The following is a 14,598-nucleotide window of genomic DNA, read 5'->3' as shown; positions in this document are numbered from 1 at the left end:
ATAAACATGAATTCTAGGGAGAACACATTGACTCTAAACCCACAATTTTCAATAACAACACTGAATGTAAATGGACTGAATGTTCTAGCCAAATGACACAGGGTAGCAGAATGGACAAAAAAAAAAAATCCATCTATTTTCTGTCTACAAGAGACTCATTTTCGACCTGAAGACACCTTCAGGTTGAAAGTAAAGGGATGGAGAATATCTATCATGCGACTGGAAACCAAAAGTAAGGCGGAGTAGCCATACTTATATCAGACAAACTGGCTTTAAAGTAAGGACAGTAACAAGAGATGAAGAAGGACATTATATAATATTTACAGGGTCTCTCCATCAGGAAGAGCTAACGATTATAAATATCTATGCGCCAAATTCAGGAGCGTCCAAATACATAAAACAATTAATCACAGACAAACAATCTTTTTAATAAGAATGTGTGAATTGCAGGGGACTTTAATACTCCATTGACAGCAATGCATAGATCAACCAGACAGAAAATCACTAAAGAAGCAATGGACCTGAACGACACATTGGAACGGATGCAATTGATTAATATATTTAGAACTCTGTGTCCTGAGGCTAGTGAATTCACCTTCTTCTCGAGTGCACATGGCACATTCTCCAAGATAGATCTCATACAGGGCCGTAAAGCAGCCCTCCATAAGTATAAACGAATAGAGATCATACCATGCACACTTTCAGACCACAATGCTATGAAACTAGAAATTAACCACAGGAAAATTTCTGGAACACCTCCAAAAATGTGGAGGTTAAAAACCACCCTACTAAAGAATGACTGAGCGATCAGGCAATTAGAGAAGAAATTAAAAAACATATGAAAACGAAAATGCAACAATCCCAAATCTCTGGGATGCAGCCAAGGCAGTCCTAAGAGGAAAGTATATTGCAATCCAGGCCAATTTCAAAAACTAGAAAAAGTGCAAATTCAAAATCTATCAGAGCACCTACTGGAACTAGAAGGGAAGCAGCAAGAGCACCCCAAACCCAGCAGAAGTAAAGAAATAATAAAGATCAGGGCAGAAATAAACAATATAGAATCCAAAAAAACAGTCGAGCAGATCAATGAAACCAAGAGTTGGTTCTTTGAAAAAATAAACAAAATCGATAAACTTCTAGCCCGGCTCCTCAGAAAGAAAAGAGAGAGGACCCAGATAGACAAAATCATGACTGAAAAAGGATCTATTACAACCAATCCCTTAGAAATACAAGCAATCATCAGAGATTACTCTGGAAATTTATATGCCAACAAACTGGACCACCTAGAAGAAATGGACAAATTCCTAAATGCACATGCAATGCCAAAATGCAAACGGAAAGAGACAGAAAGCATGAATAGACCGATAACCAGTGAAGAGCTCGATTCCATTATCAAAAATCTCTCAATGAATAAGAGCCCAGGGTCAGGAGGCTTCCCAGGAGAATTCTACCAGTCATTTAAAGCAGAGCTCATACACATTCTTCTCAAACCATTCCAAAAGATAGAATGAAACTTCCAAACTCATTCTACGAAGCCAGCATCACCTTAATATCCAAACCAGACAGAGACCCAGCAAAAAAAAGAGAATTACAGACCAATATCCTTAATGAATACAGATGCAAAAATACTCAACAAGATTCTGGCAAATCGAGTTCAACAGCTTATAAAAAATATCCATCATGATCAAGTGGGATTCATTCCTGGGTTACAGGGCTGGTTCAATATTCACAAATCCATCAATGTGACCCATCACATTAACAAAATGAAAGGATAAAAACCATATCATCCAGTCCATAGATGCAGAAAAAGCATTTGGCAAAATACAACACCCTTTCTTAATAAAAACCCTTGAGAAAGTCGGAATGGAAGGAACTTACCTAAACATTATAAAAGCAGTTTATGAAAAGCCCACAGCTAATATCATCCTCCATGGGGAAAAAACTGAGAGCTTTTCCCTTGAGATCAGGAACACGACAGGGGTGTCCACTCTCACCACTGTTGTTTAACATAGTGCTGGAAGTCCTAGCATCAGCAATCAGACAACAAAAGGAAATATAAGGCATCAGATAATTCTGATAATTGGCTAAGAAGAAGTCAAACTTTCACTTTTGCTGATGACATGGTACTCTACATGGAAAACCTGGCAGGTTCCACCAGAAGCTTTCTAGCTCTGATCAATGAATTCAGTAAAGTTGCAGGATACAAAATCAGTATACAGAAATCAGTTGCATTCCTATACACCAAAAATGAAGCCACTGAAAGAGAAATCAAGAAACTGATCCCATTCATGATTGCAGGAAAAACTATCAAATATCTAGGAGTAAACCTAACTAAGGATGTAAAAGACCTATATGATGAAAACTATAGAAAACTTATGAAAGAGATTGAAGAAGACACCAAGAAATGGGAAAAACATTCCCTGTTCTATTTTTTTGGAATAGCTTGAGAAGAATGGGTATTAACTCTGATTTAAATGTCTGGTGGAATTCCTCAGGGAACCCATCTGGCTCACGAGTCTTATTTGATGGGAGATTTTTGATAACTGATTTATTTTCTTCACTGATTATGAGTCTGTTCAGATTTTCTATCTTTTCCTGCTTGAATTGTGTGTGTGTGTGTGTGTGTGTGTGTGTGTGTGTGTGTGTGTTTAGAAATTTGTCCATTACTTCTATGTTGTCTGGTTGGTTAGCATGTAATTTTTTATAGTATTTCCTTATAGTTGATTGTATTTCTGAACGTTGGTTGTAATAAATCCATTTTCATTCATAGTTTTTTTTCTATTTGTGTGCTCTCTCTTTTCTTTTTGAGAAGACTGGCTAGAGGTTTACTAATTTTGTTTATTTTTTTCAAAAAAGCAACTCTTGGTTTCATTGATCTATGCAACTGTTTTTTTGGATTCTGTATTGTTTATTTCTGCCCTGATCTTTATTGTTTCTCCTCTGCTTCTTGGTTTGGAATATTCTTGTTCCTCTGCTTCTAGTTACTTGAGGTGTGCTGTTAGATTTGGTATTTGCGCTTTTTCTAGTTTCTTGGAACAGGCCTGGTGTGCAATGTACTGTCCTCTTACGACTGCTTTTGCTGTATCCCAAAGAGTTTGGATTGTTGTATTTTCATTTTCATTTGTTTCCATATATTTTGTCATTTCTTCTTTAATTGCATGATTGGCCCATTCATTCTTTAGTAGGATGTTCTTTAATCTCCATGTTTTTGGAAGTTTTCCAGACTTTTCCTTGTGATTGATTTCAACTTTCATAGCATTGTGATGAAATTGTGCATGGTATGATCTCAATTCCTTTATATTTATGGAAGGCTGCTTGATATCTCAGTATGTGATCTATCTTGGAGAATGTGCCATGCACACTCAAAGAGAAAGTGAATTCCCTAGCCTCAGGATATAGAGTTCTAAATATATCTGTCAAATCCATCTGTTTCAATGTGTGGTTCAGGTCCATTGTTTCCTTAGTGGGGTTGCTGGGCTCCTCTGACCATCTGGCTCCTGCTCTGCTGTGGGAGCTGCCCCAGTGGCCACAGGGCTGACTCAGGAAGCTGAGGTTTAGAAGGCTGGAGTAGATAAAAGATTTTAATTTTTCACAAGACTTTTAAGTTTTATTTTCTCAATTGCTCACTAATACTTATTGGTAATGAATGCATGATGTACAAAGCAACTCATAGCTTCTTAGTTTTATTGTCTGTAAAATGGAATGCATGAAGATCAATTAAGATAGTATTGAGGACATCTATAAACTATAAAGAATCACATATGACAAGACTCTTTTATTGGTTCTCTATTTCTTTTTCAAGAAAAAAATTTTCAAAATTGAAGATTGTAATAATATGGTTAAGAGCAAATTGGAACCAGGAATTGTGTGTGTGTGTGTGTGTGTGTGTGTGTGTGTGTGTGTGTGTTTTCCTTTCTTTTGTTTAGAATTCTAGTTTCATAAAGGAATATTCTGCTTATTTAATATGAAGTTTCGTACCATGGGTCTTACCTTGACTACACATTGACATTTTCTGGGAATACTTTAAAAAACCAAGAGGCCCAGCCATCTTTCCAGACAGCATTAAATCAGACTCTCCTACCCAGGGCCCAGGTATTAACATTCACTGGTCTCAAATATTTTCATTAGCATTGTTACTTACTTTCATTAAATTTGTCAAATAAATTATAACTTACATCTCAACGGGCTCATTTTACCTTCAAGGATTCCAAAAGAGTTTTTTCTCAAGAGGACATTTTTTAGAGAAAAAACATCATCAGTGAAGCATTCTTAGTATATATTTTTTTATCCAAAGCAGAAGGAGAGACATAGAGTGACCCCAATTGAACCTTGATTGAAAAATGTTTGCTTTTTGAATGTGGAACCTTAGATGAACTGTGCTGCGGGTCACTCACTCATTTTGGGTAGAGGTGGAGTGGAAAGAAGGTCAGGGCATATCTGTCAGTCTTGATGGTGAAGGTAGGTTATTGACAAAAGGTGCTGATGCATGGAGCGCTCCCCTTCAAATAAAATACTTTCTTGTTATCATGTGGGCATCGGGCATAGACAGATCAGCTTGAAGGATGTACTTATTAATGCAGATAAAAGATACTTCATATTTTATCCTTCCTTTTTCAATTGTTCTGGTCTATGTCTGATTGTCATCTTTTTAAGCAGAACAAAGTGAAGAAAACTTACAGAAACTTTATAAAATGATCAGCTTCAAAAATTAGTCATAATTGACTCATACATACATATTAAAGCTCAGTTTATTTTCTTAAATTAAAAAAGTAAAGTGTTTTTTTTAATTTTCTATAGAGTATAGTGGTTAGGATCAAGGATGCCGTGATAAGCCTGCCTTTTAAATCACGATTCAAACACTTGCTTGCTGTTGGCAAATCTCTTCAGCATTCTGAGCCCCATTTTCTGCACGGATCAAGTGAGTGTCTGTGAAACACTTGAAATACTACCTGGCACACCTGTAGGCTCCATTGAAGTATGTGTTCTATAATTTTTATTGTACTTTTTTTTTTTTTACAAGTGAGGAGATTAAAAAAAAACAAGCACAAAGTGATTGTAAAGTATTTCAAAGAGAATCTGAGGTCTGCTGCTTAGACTCAAGTGTGTGGTCTTGGGCTGGTGTCATGGCTTCATTAGCTCTTTGATTAAGGTGAGTCTTATTAAGTCCCACTGTTAGCTTAATCCAAAGTTACAAGGACAGGTAGCTGCCATGACACACTGAATTTGATTATTGAAGTGACACTGTTTGCTTGTGGTATATCCATGATTGGGCTATATGAACAACAGAAAGCTCCAAGTTCAGAGAAGATAACTATTTAGGTGGAGCCAGACTTCAATGGCTCCTCTTGAGTTGAGAATTTTTCTTGTCAGAACAGATAACTAAAGCTTATTGCTTCTGCATTACTAAATTTACAATCACACTGTTTCTGAGGCATCTCCAATCCTGTCGTTGGGACAAGAGGCTGCCTCTCAGGTAAGTGTGAAACTCTACTAACTAGTGTTTGCATCGTGGGGACCAGGAAGGACTCTTGCAGAGGACAGGCTGTGGTTTACAGATTTGCTCATACTATCACAGTCCTTCCCAACTGTCCTCCAGTAGACGGGCTTTGAGAGCACCTCCCAAGTGGCCAGCCCTTTTTAATATAAAACCCTAAATTCACTACTACTGAAAGTAAATAGACTTGATTGAAACCAATGGAGAAATAGCCTTAAGATTAAAGATTTAAATAAATATCTATATTATATAAAATAAAATATTTATATAATTATATGTATTGTTAAATTTAGTTAATATGAAAATTTATATATATCAGTGACTACTTAATGATGAATATATATATGTACATATTATATGTGCATATATAAATAAATGACTCAAGAAGGAAATTATTTGAGTTTTAGAATACAAGCCTGTCCCCTCAGCTTCCCCTAGCCTCATGCTTCTGGTTTTATTTCCCGGCAAGAGTTTGTAAACTCCCCCAAACAAAACTATCAGGTCTTGTCAGCCTCCGATTAATGCAAAAAAGATTGGTAATAAACAATTTTGTTGAAAAGGAAAAAAAAAATTAAGCTTGACTATTCAGTGAATTATTTAGAAAATACTATAGCTACCTACAGGCCAGCGCCTCATGTTTTAAAATCTGCTCTATCAAAATAGAACCCTGAAACAGATTTCACAACTTTGGGCTCACAAATGCCCTTTGTTCAGATTTTATTTCTTCTTATAACGTTTTTGTATCATTTATAGAGAGGTTAAGATTGCATGGTCAATTACCATTTGGCAAATAGGATTCACAAGTTTCTTTTTAATTCTAAAGGCTATTTTGGTTGTGACTAATCTTAACTTTCAGTCCTCTACTAATTTTCTACTGTATTAAGAGCTCACTCTTTTCTTACATATAATTTGCTGTAAGAATGTACACATAATGTCAGCCAGAAACCAAAGAAATGTGTAATGTATAACCACAAATATATAAATATTTCAATATATATGCATATGAACTTACATTTCTTTATTTTTTTCAGTAATTCAAAAAGATAAAGTGATAGAGATATGACCATAATTATTTATAAATCTTAGGTTGTCAGATTATTGACAGTAAATCAAAATGTGGATGGTGATATGTTTCCTTCCACAAGAGTAATTTACTGAAAAAAATGAAACAGTCTAAAGGAGAATATATTAAGGATCTGGCTGCTTCAGCAGTCAATTTTGCCATATATTAGTACTAGATGTATTTTTTGACACTTGACACAATTCAAAAAAATTCAAGTAACACTTCGGCTAAAAGTATGACTTTTAGTACGACTTTCTGAGGCTCTACTAACAATGTACTTACGGTAACTCCTAGAAATCTACCACAGCATTAAGCAGACAGCCCTAAACTCTAACTTGAGTTGGTAGGGCCAATGTCTTCCACTTCCATGTATTTACTGAACTGCATTACTTGGCAATTTCTTTCATTTTATTTTTTCTGCTCACCACGAAGTCAGCCAGCTCAAGGAAGAAAGATGTGCATGAATTCTACACTGGCCCAACAACCTCCATTTCTAGGACTTCACTTATTGAAGGGCACCTTCACCAAACAGACCACCTGTGCACAGGCTAAAACAGAAGCCACAGCTGAACACAAGCAGAAGCTTGGCTAAATAGACTACCTGACTGCATACTGAGTGCAGAATGCCAAAGAGACAGAAAATTGTCCCTTGAGGGAGCTTTGAAAGAGCAGAGCCTCAATAAGCTCATCACTTACAGAGGCTGAACACCTGCCTAGGGGCAGGAAAAATAAACGGAGGAGCTGTCACATGAACCCATTTCTCTTCCTGTTGAACTTCTCAAGACTGAGGCCTATATCCTTCTGTGAGTGCTGCCCATAGGAGGCAGGCGTCAGACCAGGACTGAGTGAAACTGAAGCTGCATTAGCCCAAAGGAACATCTTCTGTTAGAAGAGCTGAGAATAGAGAATGCAAATTTCTCAGGAAGCCAGCCTTATTATAAGGATTCTTCACTAGGATTTGAACTCTTTTCTTACAGGGCAGCAAAAAGAATGATTCTCTTTTGCAAGGTATCATACACACATGCACGCACACATACACACACGCACACACACACGCACACACACACACACACACACACACACACACACACTCCAGAGGAAATCTTTTACTTGATACAAATATCTATGCTTTGGAAACATACTTCAAGTTGCTTTTCAAAATTTGCCGGTTCAGAGTATCATTTTTCAGCATACATTAATCATCTCTGATATTGGCTTATCCCAGTCGAAAAAAAGCAGAATGAGAAAAAACATATTTGGTTCTGCTGCTGTTATTTCTACTCTACAGACTATAAAACTAGTACGTAAAATAGGAAGAAAAATTATGATAGGTAAATGTTGGCAGAAGGCCTTAAGGAATGAGCCTTTCTGGGGCTTGAAAATAAGCTTGTTTTGTTTCTTAAAGAAAAATATTATTTACATCTTCAAAGATAATATAGAAGTTAATTATTGTGGAGATGTTATTTTCATTCAATGTTTGCCATCTCCAAGCAGAATGATAGTTCCCAGACAGATGGCAAGAAAGGGTGACCTTTGGGCAAACAATTGGCCAGGGACTGTTTCAGTGTAAAGGCCTAAGCTAAGGAAAATGTTATTACAGAAGGATCTGCATAAGGCAAAGTGGAGATTATTAAATGTACAGGCAATTTGCAAAAGACATAGAGTAGCCATAGATGACCCATGTCCACTAGATCATGAGTAACCAATTCATGTCCTTGCACAATGCCTGGCACAAGTAGATGTCTTATGACTACTGACTTGAATATTAATGAGCACAGCATAAACAAGTAGGATTTCAGATCCATTTCAATGAGATATTCACCTGGTGGAAAACTCTTCCACCCAAGAACCCTGAGCTATCACCCACACAGCTGTGTGCATCACAGCCAGGGGTGGCCAGGGCAAAAGTGGACCTGGACCATACCTTAAAAGCAGATGGAAATGGGGGCATATTTTTGTAAGAATAAATTCGTTTATCTCATCACTAGAATCTAAACTTGCAAGTGTTGATGAAGAATATACACTATAACCTCTATTCTCTAGGTTTAGAAAATTATCTAAAGAAAGCCAACCTGCTTCTGCAAGGAAACAGCGGGTTATTATGAATGTGCCATCCTGAGCACGTAACCACTGTGACTTTTGTGTTGTGGTATGACACAATACAGTTTCTGTGGCATGCAGTGGAATTGCATGGGGTCACTGCCATGCAGTGCATTTACATAGAGACATAGAGAAATGGCTCAGAAAAAAAGAGGGAATCTGAGGGAAAGCCCTCGGTGGGCAGGAGAAACTGATTTAGGCATCTGGGAAAGAACTTTGGAAAGACATGTGTTAGAGAGGGGAGGCAGGCCAGGAATGAGAAACCTCAGGAGGAGGACCTCTCTCAGCTCCTGATAATTCATTCAGAATGGTGGAACTTAGGATTTCCAGAAAATACTATACTTTTAAGAGACTGTATTTGATTCAGCTTTCATAGGTTATTACTGTTTCTGCTAAGAGGAATCAGGGAATTTTGGATTCCCTCTTGGCTCAGGTGTTAAAGCAATATACCTATCTGCTCTTACTGATGAAATTATGAAATTTTGAGGTTCTGAGAAAATGGCTAAGAAAGAATTCTTGAGCCATTTTAGGTGCAGAAAGGTATTTTATTAAGCATGGGAACAGGATCCATGGGCAGAAGTGAGGAGTGACTGCTTACAGACTTTTAAGTTTGTGGAGAGAGGGAGGCTAGAGATAAGTAAGTTTCTAAGGAACTTTGATGCAAGGCTTTCAGGACCTTGAGGGACTAGCTGCTCTTCAGATAAGGTTACTTGTAGTCTTTAATAAAACATAAACACTGAGACACTAAAGCAGCCATGAGTCTTTGGAGGAAAGTATGTTTCAGATGTCTATCAGTGATTTCCAAACTGTAGGATTTAATTTAAGCTACATTTCTCTTGCCTTTGTTTCCTTCATCCTTACCAGGGGCCAAAGTGATAATGGAAGTGAGCTCAGGGGCAAGAAATGTTGGGGGCAATTTTGTACCTGTTATACAGCCATCCTTTCCTGATGGGGGAGCCTGCTTCTACTGGTAAGCTTGGAGGTTTAGGGATTTTTTTTTAATGAAGCAAGATCATAATCCATTGACCATAACAACCAATAGAGATAGTATTTATCCCTTGTAAACAAAACAAAACAAAAACAATCAAAATAACTAATAGTATTTATTAAGCAATTTATTAAGCAACGCCAGACCCTGTGCTACACCCTTTACATATTTTTAACTTATTAAATACTCTCTTAACATTCCCTGCTTCAGATGATCATCTGAAGGTCAGAGAGGTTAAAGAAATGTCCCATGACCACACAGGTAGGAGATGTGGGAGCCAGAATTAGCCTTGGGAGTGGTCACTGAATACAACACAGTGTTTGCTATAAAGATGAGAAGTGGGTGTCTGCTCACACCGTTCTCATCATATTTTTTTTATGTTTTTTTAATTTATTTTTGAGAGACAGAGAGACAGCACGAGCAGGGGAGGGCCAGAGAGAGAGGGAGACACAGGATCCAAAGCAGGCTCCAGGCTCTGAACTAGCTGTCAGCACAGAGCCTGACACAGGGCTCCAATCAACAAACTGTGAGATCACAACCTGAGCCAAAGCCAGAAGCTTAACCAACTGAGCCACCCAGGTGCCTCTGTTCTCACCATATCTTAAACCGATGACCTTACCAGACCCCTCCACTCTTATGGGGAGGGCATCCTTCCACCTCTTCCTGACCCCCAGGGAGCCCTCCATGTGCCACCAGAGGATTATGTCCTGCCTCAACTGCCCTGGGTCTGGCCTGGCTCTTGAATGGGGTCCCTTAGATGGCATGCTTGACATTTGACAGCTATTGTTCAGAGCTGCATTTGACCAAATCTCAGACATTTGGTCTCTTTTTCTCTTTGGTATGCATTACTAGACTGCCTCACTCTACTCTTACCCATTGATCTGACTTCAATGACAGCAGTAGCTAGGTTGCTAAGTTCCTAGATACATCACTTAGAGCCCTCTCCACAATTTTAGGTGCCTAGTCACTTCCTTATTAGCACTTATGGATAAGCACTGCCTACAGAAATTCCTGTGTAAGTTTTAGTGTGGCTAAAATCTATCTCACCTAGTACACAGGTAATCAATAGGAATATAACTTCTCTCCCTTACTCTCCGTTAACACTTGATAGCATGAACTGGAACCCTGGGAGTAAATGAGGCAGATTACAACTGATTTTTACCTCCCACCTAGAGTCACTAAGCAGCCTCTGCTGGTGCAGACAAAGGGTGCCAGTGGCATTGAGTTTACATATTTTCTAGGGGGGAAACAGGGCAGGATTAAAACTGTGTGGTTCCAGAGTCTTTGTCTATGGAATATAGAAGCACAGGTGGTAAAAGCCCACCTGATGTAGATCTTGAGAGCAGCTTCCCCTGTCCTAGGTTCAACACACTGCCAAATTTAGAGTAGATTCCCCCCAGTGATGGGGACAGTGCAAAGATATTGCTGTTGTTAGCCTCACTCAAGGCAGGCCCTTGACTTCAGTCATGAGCAACTACATTTAAAGGATTTTTAAAAATGTTTTTTATTTATTTTTGAGGGACAGAGAGAGACAGCTTGAGCAGGGGAGGGTCAGAGAGAGAGAGGGAGACACAGATTCCGAAGCAGGCTCCAGGCTCTATGCTAGCTGTCAGCACAGAGCCCTATGCAGGGCTCGAACCCACGAACTGTGAGATCATGACCTGAGCCAAAGCTGGATGCTTAACCGAGTGAGCCACCCAGGAGCCCCAAAAGATTTTTTAAAAGATATATCCTTACACAGTGGTGGGGACAGAAGAGTGTGAGAAAGCTGGGTTCCAGTTACATTCTCTGCACCAGAGTTCAATTCTGCCCTTTATCCAAGGCAGAAAGAGTTCACTTTGAGTTAGTGTCCAGAACCAGAGAAAAGAGTAAACTCCATTTACCTGCACACGAAAACTCTAGAACGACCATCATGGCTATAGCATCTGAGAGAAAAAGGAACTGATTTTCTGCTGCAAGCAGGGCATTCCACCTCTTATGCTCTTTTTGGCTTGTCAAGAAAAAGCTCACCTCCATGGGCAGTGTTTCTGAGTGCTGGAGAAGGCATTGTATAGTAGCCTAGTAGACCCTGTTTTTCCATGTGTGGCCTTTGGTCCAGTAGCAACTGAAAACCCTGGGAATTTGTCAGAAATGGGGAATGTCTGGCCCCATCACAGACCTGATGAAATTCAAGGCGATTCTTATGTACATAAAAGTGTAAGCAACACCACTCTAATCCAGCGGTTTTCAAACTGGGCTGTGTATTAGAATCATCAGATTCTGTACTACTGTACAGGAAGAGACTACTGTGTCTCTGAATATCACGGATAGCACTGAAAGTTTTGTGACTGACATGAAAGCTGGCCATTGGGATACTGTTTCACAGTCTCTCAAATTGCCAGACAAAACCCTCATTCACCTTTATGAATGGGTTGTTCTGGAATTGATAGAGCTGCATTAATTGGGGGCTTCCAGGTCGCTTCTGAGACAAACTGCCCCCATGATCATGTTAAAACAAACACAGCCAGAGCAGTGTGTTCATTTGGAGAACTTCTCAGCCAGGGATAATTCTGATCCTCATGATGTCTACCCAGAAGGAAGCAGCAAAGAGAAGAGCAACAGTCACCCAAGCCTTAGCTGGGGACGTCAGTGTGGTGCCTCCATTTCATCTCATGGCCTTGCTGGGACAGGTACAGAAGTGGCAGCAGGACTAGGGGTTGCTTCCTCCTGGCATGACCATAGATTTGTTCCAAAGGAAAGCAGTTGTCAAAGGTGTGGAAGAAGAAAAATTTCCTTCACAACTGAGTTTGGTCAGAAATCACATGCAGAGTGTGCTCGATTTTCTCCAGGTAATTAGTATTTGGTCACTGGATCTGCTGTTAGTTCACTGAAGTCTGGAACTTAACAACTGGAAAACTCAGGAAGGATCTTTAGTTCCTGGCCCAGGATGACTTTAGGATGTTGCATGATTTCTGCATGTTTCAGCAGAAATACAGACATTTTAGCAACTGGGTCCCACAATGGAAACAAATCAAGGAATGGGAGATTCAAAGTGGACAGTGTTTAAGGAGATTTGAAAGGGCACACAGTAAACATATCACAGAAAAGCTTGTCTAAGTTTAGCAGTCAGATTCTTACTGCCTCTTTTGTGGTTTAAAATCTGGGAAAATCCTGAGGGAATTTTGTGGTCATTCCTCCTTTGTTAACAGATTAACTTTTACACAAGACGGACATTATATTATTAGTGCATTTTCTGATGGCACTGTAAAGATCTGGAATAGAGACCACAGAACATTTAAACATGTTTAAATCCCTGAGCAGCACCATAGGTGTAGGGGGCTGCCAGAGGAGCTGCCTGAAGACAAGATATATGCCTTACATCCGTCACCCACAGGGCAGAACCGCGTTATCGCTCCCAAATTAGGGCCAGGGACAGCCAGTCTGGGATTTCTTATCGGCCCCCAGGTGCTGGGCTGAAACTGCAGTTTCGGTTCCTCCCACCCTAAACAATTTGTTATAATCCTTTGACCCTGTTTCCTTAGCAACTGACCTAAGTTGACCACCTTGTACTCTTTATAAGATGCTTGTGTTCTCTCAATAAAGGGGTTTGATCAGAGATTTTGTCTTGCCTCCATTCTCTGTGTTCCCTGCCCTACCCCATTCTCACCCCCTCCCTCAGGACCTGCTTTGATTGACCTGCGGGTCGGGTCAATAGGGACAGACATCACTGTTAACAGTGTGATTCTGCTTTCTAAAATTTTGTGGTGTGAGGCAGATCAAATAGAGTGGTCATCATGAATGTGCAGGACCAGATGGTTGGAAGATTCATCTCTAGTAAGAGAGAAAGAAGGTGGTGATTCTGTTTGCCACATCCTGTCTCCCTGTAGTGAATGGATGGGCTGTGGAGGGAGGACGTTTTGCTCTCCTGTATTAGCACAGTCACTGGCAAATTGGAGAGAACTTTGCCAGTTCGCAAGAAGGATGTTATTGGTATCACACATCACCCTCATCAGAACCTGATTGTCACCCACAGTGAAAATGGGCTCTGAAAGCTCTGAAAACCCCAATTCTACTTTTTATTTAAAATTGACTTGAGAGGGGCGCCTGGGTGGCTCAGTTAGGTAAGCGTCTGACTTCATTGCAGGTCATGATCTCGCAGTTTCTGAGTTCAAGCCCTGTGTCAGACTGTGCTTACAGCTCAGAGCCTGGAGCCTACTTTGGATTCTATGTCTTTCTCTGCCCTTCCTCCCACCTCTCTCTCTCTCTCTCTCTCTCTCTCTCTCTCTCTCTCAAATAAACATTAAAAAGAGTTTAAAAACACACTTGAGAGCATGTACTTAAATAAAGACATATGCATTTTTTTTGGGGGGGGGGCTACCTTTTCTAACCAATTGTCTGAATTAGGCATAAGAATAATTTTGGGAAAATGCATGTTCAGGTAGCAGTTAGCCTTTTTTATGCATATTTTTAAGGTATTCATTTATCTGTTCCTAATTGGGGCAGTAACTCAATATTTTCATGAGTCTTCTACCTGGAGAGAGAAATACTGCTGTTTCTAGAAAAAAAAAATTGTACTCCTCTGATTATTAGAAAAGGTGATTAAAATGTACCTCTTGCATTAAAACTTGTCAATAAGGAACTATCCCATACTCAGTAACTCTTTGCTGTTCCTTTTTTTAATATGTTAAACTTTACAACTTTTTTTCCATAATATTTTATTGTCAAATTGTTTTCCATACAACACCCAGTGCTCTTCCCCTTAAGTGCCCTCCACCATCACCACCACCTCTTTTCCCCCCTCCCCCTTCCCCTTCAACTCTCAGTTCATTTTCAGCATTCAATAGTCTCTCAAGTTTTGCATCCCTCTCTCTCCTCAACTCTCTCTCCCTCCTCCACTCCCCCGGGTTCTCCATTAGGTTTCTCCTGTTTTCCTGTTAGACCTATGAGTGCAAACATATGATTTCTGTCCTTCTC

At 39.5% G+C, this 14,598-nt stretch overlaps 1 pseudogene; it reads left to right on the top strand.

The window, feature by feature from the left end:
* The first annotated feature begins 11,782 nt into the window (after positions 1 to 11,782).
* The window catches only part of LOC115290617, a 5,244-nt pseudogene continuing 2,428 nt past the window's right edge, over positions 11,783 to 14,598 (top strand).

The sequence above is a fragment of the Suricata suricatta genome, chromosome 4 (assembly GCF_006229205.1).
Source record: "Suricata suricatta isolate VVHF042 chromosome 4, meerkat_22Aug2017_6uvM2_HiC, whole genome shotgun sequence".
Taxonomy (NCBI): Eukaryota; Metazoa; Chordata; class Mammalia; order Carnivora; family Herpestidae; genus Suricata; species Suricata suricatta.
Note: the sequence above shows the minus strand (reverse complement) of the source record. Positions and strands in the feature narration are given on the sequence as shown.